This window comes from Harmonia axyridis, chromosome 1 (genome assembly GCF_914767665.1).
Source record: "Harmonia axyridis chromosome 1, icHarAxyr1.1, whole genome shotgun sequence".
Taxonomy (NCBI): domain Eukaryota; kingdom Metazoa; phylum Arthropoda; class Insecta; order Coleoptera; family Coccinellidae; genus Harmonia; species Harmonia axyridis.
In genome coordinates this window covers 79,428,918-79,441,551 of record NC_059501.1, presented here as the reverse complement: position 1 = coordinate 79,441,551, position 12,634 = coordinate 79,428,918, and the positions used below count along the sequence as shown (strand labels likewise).

Here is a 12,634-nt window from a genome sequence, read left to right as displayed (position 1 = left end):
TATTTTCAGATCTCTACAACTTCCGGTTTCACCGGAAACAGACTACGACTTCCTTATTTCTAATGGCACACCCAGTATATTATTGCATCATCAGATAGCTTTTTTGATGACAATTGCGGCAATATGCCATAGCTTGGGTAAAAACTCAACATTTCATGAGTTAATGGGATTCTTATAAAATATTGCTAGCGATGAGGACTCACATTTTTTTAATAATTCGACAGAAAAAACTTTTTTCCAAAAAAAAATTTCTTTTTCCATTTTGAAAATACGTAGTATTTCGAGGAACATGGAATTATAACATGCAAAATCTAAGTAATTGTTGAAAGAATACAAAATTTTAAGGGTTTCGCGCTTTATCCAACGTTGAAGTCTCCACAACCGCCAACAACACCAGTACCCCAAACACGTCTCACCTGACCACCCCCACCCCTGGTGATTCCTCCTAATAATCACCTCCATCTTCAACTTCCGCAAACCGCAAATCCCAGCCACATCCCATCCGCAGCTTCCAGATCCTCTCTTCTTGAACCCCCGCGCCAAAGATAAACATGGCGGCCCCGGGAGACTCAAACGCCAGATCAAGGTGGCAACGACTCTCGCCGAACGCTCACGACCGCGTCCTGTCAGCGGATCTAGAAGGCAGTCTTCGCCGGCATTTGTTACCTGTTCGATCGTCATTTGTCCCAAGTAGTCCACGGATTGCTCGATCGTGATTTACAGACCACCGAGACTCGTGTATCTTTGCGATTCGATGATCCGGGATGACGTGAAAAGGATTAGAGGATCGGTGTGCGATCAGCTCGGGTATATACGGGGTGATCCTTATCGGGAATGTTTGTTGTGGTGATGATGATGATGAGTCTTGGTCGGGAGTAGTGTGTCACGTGTGCGCTTGGTTGGTTGGTTGTATTTAAATGAGTGTCACTCGAAGGATTATGGATGTTGATGGAGATTAATCCAGATGTCACGTGCTTGTTTTGGATCTTGTGAATGGTAAACGTTTTTTTGAGATTGACTCGGTGACTCGTTTATGAAGCCATATCTGATGATAATCGCGCTGTGATTTAAATGACAGTAACTGAGTCCTTTTTACTTATTTGGTCCGCTCGACTACTAACATTGTCACTTATTAAATCGATAAAATATATCGTCGAAAATTTAAACATCAAATCCTCATTTTTTAAACATTTCAGTCCTAAATTGATTTTGAATACGAGTTATTTCAATTTCCACTGTTTTATGATTCAAATAACAATTGTTTCGCTACACAGTTACTTCGATATTATACATTTTGATTTAATGTATTTCAAAATGTATGAAATCTAAAGAAGCTACTATGTAGTGCAACATCAAGTCAATCAAATACCTACTTAAACATAAGACCTATCAGTCTTAAAAGCAAAGTGCAGAAAACCGTAAGAATACAATATTTCGTGTATTATTTTCTCTGAGAAATTCATGAAGGATAAATATTCTCATCCTCATAAAAATGCAAAAGAAATAATTCCCATACAAAGGATGAGTTTTTCCCAAGATACTTCGTTCTATACATTCACGAATATTTAAGATTTGAAATATATAAAATTTAATATTCCTTTTTGCATTATAATGCCTATAACTTGATCGTACTATCAAATTATTTTGAGCATGATTCTGCTTTGAAATACCTAGTTCATTGTATTTTTTTTCTGAAGTTTTTGTGTACATTTCCTATACTCAAGATTTTTCTTCAAGGGAACAACCAATTTTGCAGATTTTCAATTTGCTTTCGTTGTTGTTATGTTCTTTTTTCTGATCAATATCATCGGTCAAATTTTCAGTAGCTCTTTCATAGACATTGGCTCATTCTTTTTTGGCTCAGTTGATTTCTGGTTGATATTATGAGTTGTTGTTATTGAACAAATAAAGTATTATTATTATATGGACCAAGAAAGACATTTCACAACAAATCAATAGATTTCTGCTTGAATACAGCTATATGCGATGTCATGTCACACCAAGTTCTCAAATTTGTCTTTTTCGTCTAAAATCAATATTTTTATTCAAATTGAAAAGATATATATGCAGCGCCGTCTTACATTAAATATTCCGACATCACATGAAAATTCCTCCATTCTTGTACCATATAATCCTTGGAATTTCTATGACCCTCCTTTTGTATAACCGAAAAAATTCTAAACAAATCATTCTATTCTCCGAAAGTTATTCTGTGATTAAGATGGTTATCAGATTAAAAAAACATGTTTAAAAGCTACTTAACTAAATTTTTGGATAAATCACTTCATCCATGAATTTCAACTTCATAAATTTCGAATGGAAGTTTTCAATATCAATGATTATCCTTAAATATGGGGAAAAACAGAAATGCAAACGCAATTAAAGACATCCTGTGCTTCACCATCTCATCTTAACCTAATTCATTCGTAAATAGTGTTTTTTCCTGTTTTATCCATTAAATAATGAGTAATAAACCATCAAAATTACACTTGGAAAGAGCTGCAATAATGCATCTTTTACATTGAAAATTATAATATGTTATTTCATTGACTGTGAAGGCCATAACACTGTGCAAAATGTCTGCACGTGGAGTATCCAATTTTTGAGTCATAAATGAGTGGCTATATCACTGATTGACAAATTGTGAGTTGAATTCTAGCGTGTTCAAGGATACGATGCTAATCACATGAATCCGAATTGAAACAGAATTAGTATTTTTGAAGCAGGCAGGTACTCGAAAACTCAGCAGTTGTGAGAACAAAAAGAGTCGAACTGTTTATTTAAGTATGTGGGATTCTAATGATGGGAAATTCAGCATTGATTATTTAGATCTTTTTTGAGGTTATTTATTGAGCTCATTACGAGATTCACAGTGCTACAATCATCGATTTAATATGTGGATAATTTTTTTTTTTTAATTCTTCTTTGGTCTTTTTGTATGTAGCTCATCTGTGGAACAATAAGAACTGTAATTATATTAGTATATTCAAATCAATATTTTCTCCATGTCATTCAATTTATAAATTAACAAACTTTCTCATTACCCACTTGTTCGTTTCCTAAACAAAATTCATCAATTTATTCATATTTTGGCATTATTAGACGATTTCAAGAGATCCCTAATTTAATTACATCAAGAAACATCTATCTTTGAGATTATCATATCACAAAAAAACTGACAAAGAGAAATAAATAACTTTCGATTCAATCGAATCAATTTTCCAAGTCCTTAACCTTGAAAAATTTTGGTTGTGTTTTTTCGAACATTCCAAAATTCCGTATTAAGAACTGTTATTAATATTCTTCGAAAAAAATGGGAGTATTACTCCATCTGCATTTGTTAAACGACCCTGAAACTAATAACAACAATAAGTACGAAATTTCCATATGAAGTTGAAATTACAATACATACTCGGAAAATTACTGATTGCTAATAATACACCAATAAGATAAAATTACCTTTCATATATCTTTATATCCACTCCAACAATTTATTGAGCGACTCTAGATCCAACATTTCGTTATTAAAAACAACTATTTCTAGCTAATAGAATACACGTTTTCATTTAAATAACAGGACATCTATGTTTCGATATATCACGTTACTGGCACAACAAAAAACTTTGTAGCTTATAAATCTCTACACTGATAGAAGATAGCGCGCTACAAATCCTCTTGAAATTGAATTATTCAATAGAAAAAACTTGAATTCCAAGAGATTTGATTGATGTATAGTTGCTTTAGGTTCTTTCTACAACTTTCCAGCCATAATATATGAAGGCTTCGAAGATGATAACATATTGATTGATGTAACGAGCTAGCTTTTTCTGCGATTCATACATACTCACTCGATGTTGGAATTAGGTATCAATTCGATATTCATTTTTTTTTGGAATCCTTCAAGAATGCCAACTTTCTCGGCGAAAATTCCATAAATTAGCTATTCACTATTCCACATGGTGGTAATCCCTCTTAATGCCAACTAAAAAGTACGAACTTTCAAACTGATATTTTCATTATAAAGGGTGTTTTTTTTTAGAGCTATAGAACTTTAAATTGCAATAAAACAACGATGGATTATTCGATTGACATGAATTTTATTTATCCGCAAGATAATTTTGTGGCTTTACATTTCAAATATGATTTCTGGCATATGACCGCCACGGCTGGCTCGGATGGTAGTCCATTCTGGACGTCGAATTTTCGATGACTTTTTCCAACATTTGTGGCCGTATATCGGCAATGACAAGGCGAATGTTGTCTTCCAAATCGTCAAGGGTTTGTAGCTTATTCGCATATACCAATGACTTTACATAGCCCCACAGAAAGTAGTCTAGCGGTGTTAAATCACAAGATCTTAGAGGCCAATTCACAGGTCCAAAACGTGAAAATAGGCGGTCACCAAACGTGTCTTTCAATTAATCGATTTTGGCACGAGCTGTGTGACATGTTGCGCCGTCTTGTTGGAACCACAGCTCCTGGACATCATGGTTGTTCAATTCAGGAATGAAAAAGTTAGTAATAATGGCTCTATACCGATCACCATTGACTGTAACGTTCTGGCCATCATCGTTTTTGAAGAAGTACGGACCAATGATTCCACCAGCCCATAAAGCGCATCAAACGGTCAGTTTTTCTGGATGTAACGGTGTTTCGACATACACTTGAGGATTAGCTTTACTCCAAATGCGGCAGTTTTGTTTGTGCGCTTCATCGCTAAACAAAATAAAATGGACGTAGTGCGCGATACGTATTCCGCACAGAACCATTATTTTCGAAATGAAATTGCACTATTTGCAAGCGTTGTTCGGGCGTGAGTCTATTCATGATGAATTGCCAAACCAAACTGAGAATAAATCACTTGACAGCTGTTAAATCGGTCGCCATCTTGAACAGTAATGCCAACTTAAAGTTATATACCTCGTAAAAAACACCCTATATCTGTAGTGCACTTCGATGAGTCTTTTTCCTAACAAATCAATTGCGACAAAAATCCAAGAATTACCACACTATTAAAGTATCGAACAAGCCTTTTCGATCGGCTGAACAACAACAATCGAATTCGCCAGAATCCTCGTTCCCCCTTGTTCCCTTCCTCTGCAACCGAATCTTCCTCTAATCTCCTGTCGATCCGAATACCAGCATCCCACCGGAGCACAAAATTCGCCAGTCATTAAATAACCATTTGGCGGACTATCTCCCTAATCGAATTGTGTTGCGCAGTTGTAATCTTGATAAAGTAACTTTTAATGGATTTCAATCGCTGGTTTGGTCCGATCTGCGGTTGTTTCGGTCATGGGAAGATTTTCCGGATGGACAGAATCGGAAAGGTCTCGGTTGAGTTCATAAAAAAAAAGAAGAGGAAACCGCTGACTTCAAGACGGAAGCTTCTGAGCGCTCAATCATTCATACGCCAGTTGTGTCCTTAGATAACCAATGTTTCCGTGACAACTGATCCAATGGAGTTGAGATTTGGCATCTATAGGAAGAATGACAATTTCCAGCTCGTCCAAAATATCAAAAAAGCGTCATCAAAAAAATTCAAGAAAAATATAAAAAAATAATAATAATAAAAAAAGGAATATTTCAATGACAACAGACTAAGTTTATCTTTATTCCATATATGGAATAAAAATTTCAAGTTTTGTGAAAATTGTTCTCTCAGAACCTAAAAAAATTCAAGTAATATTTCGAAGAAAATTGAAAGATCAATGAGGTGACTTCAGGAGCTTTTGAGCTCCCGTTCATCCAGGTATCAATGAGATATAATTAATTAAATAACATCTCATATATCAGTTCCTTAGTAAAGTCCAAATAAAAAAATGATGAAATGAGAAGGAACCTTGCAAAAAACACATTTATTAAACTTATTGTATGAAAGAACCGAAAATATCAACTTTTTTGAAATGGAAACATGAATTAGGTTACTATAAATCATAAAAAATGAAAAATAATGAAACAATAAAGATTCTTAATATTGAGAAACCTTCAGGCTCTATTTGATTTCATAATTTTCCATCCAGGATCTAAGACACATGAGGCATCTTTTAGATTTGTCGCCTAACCCATTGCGGGTTTTTGTAACTGTAAGAGCAGCTCTGGAAAATTGTCTTTCAACAGGAACTGAAGATATTGACGTTGATAAAAAATCCTTGCCCATTTTGGACAAGTTTGGAAAGATATTTCCGAAACTACCAACATCTACCAATAGATTTCATAGAAATATGAGAAAACTACTAATAAAGTCACACTGGCCAAGCTTCAGTCTCTCGGCTTTCGAGGAATACCCTCATTTAGTCTAAGCGCGCCCGAGATCGCAGAAATATACGCCGTGCGACGCGTGAATATCAAGCTCAAGTAATATCAAGTAGCTTCATATCAAGTCAAGCAATAAATATCTCAAATCAAGTGAAGTCCAGCTCAAGCATATAATGTAATTTTTCACGAGCTTGATTTTGAAGTCCAGTAGTTGGTTAAAATGTCAAGCTACTTGGCTTGATGAATCCCTATTATAGATCGCTAAGGAGATTTGTAACCATTGTCGAATAAGTGAACTTTAAAAACTGTAAGTAGTTGGAACACACTTTATAATTGACCAAATGTAACAACATCAAGGAACAATGCTTTTAAGAGGATCTCATATTCACGGCTGATCATATCTTTATTACACAGAATAGTAATGTTAATCCAGAATAACGTTTTGTACTGTTCAACGATTGAGAGCAAAAATGACAATTTTCAAGGACCTCTAGCGTCAAAACTAGCCTAGTGAAAAACTTGTGCCTATTGAACTTTTTGTTTGGAATGACTTGGACTATATCAAGATATAAATTGAACCCACATTGAAGGATATTGTGATGAAATGATAGAGCGATCTGTTCGATTAACGTGCGCTCAAAAAGAATTAGCATAATACAAAGTCTGATGCTAATACCAGCGTATGTTCATTATAACTAGTTCATTAAAATTGTTTATTATAACTTGTTAATTTCTAGCAATTTCTTTCCTTTTAGAAATCGGTGTAAATCATGCACATATCGAATAGATTCGATAGTCTCAAAAAGTAATTGCATTCAATACCACCCACATCAACTGAAAATAATCTAATTTCCGTTCGGCGTTCCTACAATGGCATTAATGATACGTCTTAAATCAGCATCAGATAACAATCTTCCGAAGCGCTGGTAGATCAATATTTATCATTTGGATCTATTCCAGAAGCTCACTTACCCACACCTCGGTAAACTGGGCAGAAAATGAGAACAAATTAGTAGTTTAATACTCTTTTTTGCTCCAGTAAGCCTTGGATTTCTGCATTAAAAAGTTGTCGAACTCATATCGATGATCGTGCCTATTTTCGATTGGCTCGAAAGAACTATTAGACAATACGGCATTCTTCAGTTTAATGGTCCTTCTTTGACGCCTATCTATCACATTTGATGAACAGCTATTGGTATTTTGAATTAATTCGTCTGGACGGTAGTTAGAATCCTGATGGAATGAAGAATTGAAAAGTTTTCGGTACATCATGTTGGGTTGTCTGTAATTTTCGTATTTTGAGTCGGAAATGGTCCCAAAGAAGAGGTTTGAATCGTTGGTAAAAATCCGTTCTTAAATTTGATTGAGTTTATCCGTAAACATAATAACTCACGAAGGAAAAGTCCAAGAAACTGTAATTTTCAGGTTGGATTCGGATTTCAGTAGAGCTCGTTAAGTTCGATTGAGTTTTGGGTGTTTAAAAGGGATTACCACCACGTGGTTTTTCGCGTATCAGTTAAACTTTGGTACCCATTAATTTCGCTTCTGACGCTCCTGCGATGAAAAAACTTTGTACGGTGTACGAAGTTGTTCATACACTTCATCATCTTTGTTTCTTCGAAGCAAATAAGTAGAGGGCAGCACTGTACGTCGTCTTTCACGAAATTATAATTTCACCTCTTCTGTTATGATTTTTGGTAGTTTTTTTTTAAAAATTTTCAAGAATATATCAGTGCTTTGTACAAAGCATATATATCATTATTTTTTTTTCGAAAAATGAGAAGTTTCCTAATTTTTTTTTTAATTTACATTCGAGAATTAAATATATTCACTTATTTCCATGTAGATTATGGTTCAAGTAAATTATTTTGAAATATCTCTAATTTCGTTTTGAACTGAGCAGCGACGTGGTGTTCCCTCTTGAATAAATTAAATGACAATGTTCAACTCTGTATGAAATTTCAAGCTATTCACATTATGACTACCATGAAGAATAAAATACATTGCAAGAATAATATTGTCAAAAAAACACCCAACATTTCCGCGATGGCTTCGATCGTATTCAGGTCCAGATTTTAGTTCAAAAACTTTGGCGTCGGATAGAACAACTTTTTTCATAAAAAAAAGTTCATTTAAACCTATACCCTGACAAGCTTCGTTTTCGAGATACAGGTTATTAAAATTTGAAAAAAAGAACAGTTTTTTACTTTTAACTCTAGTGTAATCACTTGTTTTAATTCTCAACTATCTAGATTATAAAATGTTTCGAACTTGGCAAGTGTCTCCTGCAGGGGTGAAATGATACTTTTTCTATTGAATATCTACACCATTGTCTTTTTTTCGAGAAAATTATTTCATTTCTGAAATAAACAGAGTTTCACTTGAAAAAAATGGTATGTTGAATTTTTTCATAGAATTGTAGTGACTCTGTAGGCTCAAGACATGGCGTTCTGGGCTGCGCGCCACACTTACTTTGGCCCCGGAAATTCATAGGAGTCGACGCGTTGCAGCAGAGTCACCTCTCCGCAATGGTGTGAGTGGGTGTGTCTTAGGCAGAGATCGCTGGAATGCCTAACTGATGAGTCATCCAGCGATTTCGAGAAAGACTCGCCAAAGAATGTACCGTTTTCGAGACCTTCGTGTTCAAAACTCTACAACAATCAATTTTTCACATAACTGTTAAATGGCGACTGGGATACTCAATTCCTATAGAATCTGGCAGCAGGCAGCGAACAGTCAACAGAGGACATAATTATCTGAAGAAGAATAGAACCACAGATGAATCTGTATTAAAACCATAGAAATGTAGATCATAGAGCATAAAGGTCAAGAATTCGGATTCAGACGAGCTTATCGAACGTACAAGTAAACTTGCATACGAAACTTGAACTTAAACCCTCTAAGCCTGGCTTTATCGCATAAGGTGCATGTGGGCACAAGTAAACTGCGTTTTCGTACGACTCGGAGCGTGAAATTACAAGCGCACATCAACAACTACTCATTCGCACATTCCTGTGGCGAGCAAAGAGACCTCTGGCTTCATCGCCTCTCAAACGTAAACAGTGAATAAGCGTTAGTTCATTAGCAACTAACTGGCACTATTCGAGTTTGTCTAAGCCAATCCTATATATAGCATAATGGCTTCGGGATGGAAAGTTATTATCGCTGCCGCCAGAGTACGACAGGTGTTTGGGGCGCATAAAACGAAGCCATTGCGAGTGGTGTGCCACGGGGACACTCCGCGCCCGTATACATATTTCCATTCTTCTCGGACTTCGTTTCGGACGCACGCTGGGCCTGCTTTGTGAGCTGGTTCGAGTTGCGAATCGCCGAGACTGCTCGGTTGAAGTCACGTATTTTGACGTACGAAGTCGTTGATGTTCTTGTATGCAATTCTATGCGCTTCAACTGTTGTATAGATGTGATTGTCAAGGGCGAAAGGTTATGAGTATACTCAGTGACATAAGAAGTGTTACACCTAGGAAGAATAGCTTTATTTTTCAGCAATGTGCTAGTCTTACTACAAGAATAAAATGTGATAACGTTTTATTTACGTAGCTAATTTCATTTTGTACTCGTCTAGGCATCGACGAAATAAGGTGGACAATGTCTTTTTGTAGCAACTTGTTCCAAACAACGCTAATTTCGTGAATTAAGTGTGACGGTATGTGAAAATGGGGCATCATTTTCAATGGCATTTAGATCCGGTGTGCGGGATAGCCGAGGAAAAAAGTTAACGTTAGCCTCTCAGTGAAATAACATAGCCGAATCAATCAATAAAATGATAAAATATCCTCGTGAAGGAACTTTTGATTTTTTTCAATTTTCTAAGGGTTAGCCATGTAAAATTTCACGAAAATTTTTCGCCAAAAAATTTTTCACAGACCCCTCAAATGAAAACGTTTTTTTAACATCAATATCCGATCTAAAACATACTCAGGTTTCAAGGGCGTAGCTCACGACCAGGAGAAGGTGCAGCCTCGGGAATATTATCAATTTCTTCTCGAAAATTTCAGATTTTTACCTATTATTTCTGAAATAATGTACTGATCGCCCAACTGCAAGCATTTTCGTAATCTACGTTGTCGAATGAATCAATAAAATGGCACAATAGTCCCATGAAGGATCTTTTAATTTTTTTCAATTGTCTAAGGGTTTGGTTATGGAAAATTTTTCAGGTGAGATCGAAATTCGGCTAATGAGAGTTCGCCAACTTGAAATTTGTAGTGTTCACGGCTGGATTACCCCACAGAGATCCAACATTTTGTCGAATGGTATCAGAACGAAGAATCAGTCCATCTTCCCCACATAATGGACCTATTAACTCATCGTCCTTTCTAAATTAAGTTCCGGCATTGAAAAAGACATCAATCTCTGGAATTCACTAACAAGATGAACATCTCCAACGAGAATCCTCGCAATGTGTATGTTTCCTCGTAAAAACACTCTCCTTCTCCAGAAACGTCTGGACAATGCTCCTCGCTGATATCAGCTGCCTGCTCTTTGGCATTCGATTAACTTCGGAATCCGGTCTGCAGTCCACTCTATGATTGTATTAGCGATTTATAATCTTTCGTTTCCTGACAAACAACGCCGAGCAGGAAATTACATTAATATCAACATTTAACACCGATGTTTACTGGACAACTTTATCATTACGGAGCCTGAGTACATACATATTAATTTTAATTCGTGCATTCCTATATAAGGAAGTTTCAGACCGTTTGCAAGCCACATATTCTCGCGAAGAAAGAATTTTAAGAGTATCGTCTTTCTGCGTTCATACAGAAAAGGAAAACCCTTTCTAAACTATAATCAGTGAAAAATTAGTGCAATTTTGTTGTGCAATAAATTTTCGTGCAATAAGTTTTCATTGCAATAAATTTTGGTGCAAATAATTCTAAAATTGGTGAAAAACTACTGCAATTTACGTGCTATAAATATTTCATTGCAATAATTTTAAACGCAATAAATTTTTGATGCAATAATCTCTGATTCCACTCCAGCAAAACTTTTTTTGCACTCATCTATAATTGTACTTCGTTTTACATAGTTTTATTGCACTCGCCTGTTAATCTACTTGCACTCTTATGCATTCTAGTCCATTCAATATGTAATCGATTGTCACGTGCAATAATTTTTTCAACTCATTGCACAAATGACTATTTTCAAAATCACAGGAATTCGTTATATTTTCCATGCTTTTCCACTCCGCATCTAATCGTTAATTATAACAATTCATATGTGGTCTTCAGCTTCTAATCATACTGGTCACAAAATAGGATACATATATTAATGTCTAGTAGTTCTGATAAATCTTCTATCGGTCTAATTAGAAGATTCCCCATGAATAATATTAACCTTCCATTTGAAATCCAATATCATAAATCTCGAAGCTTTGATCGATACACCAAATAAAATACGGTTCAAGATAAGATGTTAAACCTAACATGGACAGAAGGAATTCCATTCGAATCATCGTGAGTGATTTTCCCTTGGGCAAATATTAGTAAGGACGATTAAGATTAATTCGTAGTGAATTGTGAAACATTTGTTGTGTAAACAGCAGGTTTCTGCTGTGAAAACATGGCGATAAGCATATTTACTTTAGTAAGTTACGAATTCTTTTCAATTTGGTTTATTCAAGCAAGTGGAATTCCAATAAATCTTCATATAGCTATAATAAAATGATCATTGATGAAATTTGGATTCAAGAATAATAATACTAGACGATACACCTATGCATAAGTTCTTAAATTAGTGTTTTAAATAGCGTTCAAGTTGAAGGAGCAAAATGAATTACGAGAGTTAGTGTATTGCAAAACTATCAACTATTGTTTCAAATTTTGTTTCTGATTCAAAAGAGGACTGGCACCAAAATATTGAAATATTCAAATTTTTTTCAAGAAAGAAAATTGAAATTTTCAAGTCGACAAAATCACATGTGAAAGGAAGCAAACACACATACATGAAACAGACAAAGCAGAAAGAGAAATTTCTCTTTAGACATTTATATACCCACATTTGAGATGTCGATTACCCACATTTGAAATGTGGATTACCCATATTTGAAATGTGGATAAGTCCACATTTAAAGAATTTTTTTGGGAAACGGTTGAATTAATATGTTTAAAAAGCGTCGTTCAAGAATGATTTCATTATGGCCTCCCGGAGGATAACTCCCGTTGCTATAGATAACTTAATTACAGTCTCACCGAGCGCAGCTCGACTTCAAAGCGAAAAAAAATGACCAAGCAGCGGTGAAATCCATTTGCATCATTGTTACTCGGTGTCCAGAACGTGAAATATGAAAGTGCTCACGCGGAGATTAAATTATTTAATTACGATCCTATTCTCGGACTGATTTAGAGTTCGT

At 35.4% G+C, this 12,634-nt stretch overlaps 1 protein-coding gene across 3 annotated transcripts in view; it reads left to right on the top strand.

Moving 5' to 3' along the window:
- The window catches only part of LOC123680738 (protein prickle-like), a 348,884-nt gene that overhangs the window by 218,258 nt on the left and 117,992 nt on the right, over positions 1-12,634 (top strand). Inside the window, exon 1 of one of the 3 annotated variants that reach the window (XM_045618790.1) lies at positions 600-996. The exons of the other annotated variants lie outside the window; for them this stretch is intronic. The gene's annotated coding sequence lies outside the window, so the exon portion shown is untranslated. Of the gene's footprint in view, positions 1-599; positions 997-12,634 lie in introns of those variants that run through there. 3 annotated transcript variants of the gene reach the window in all.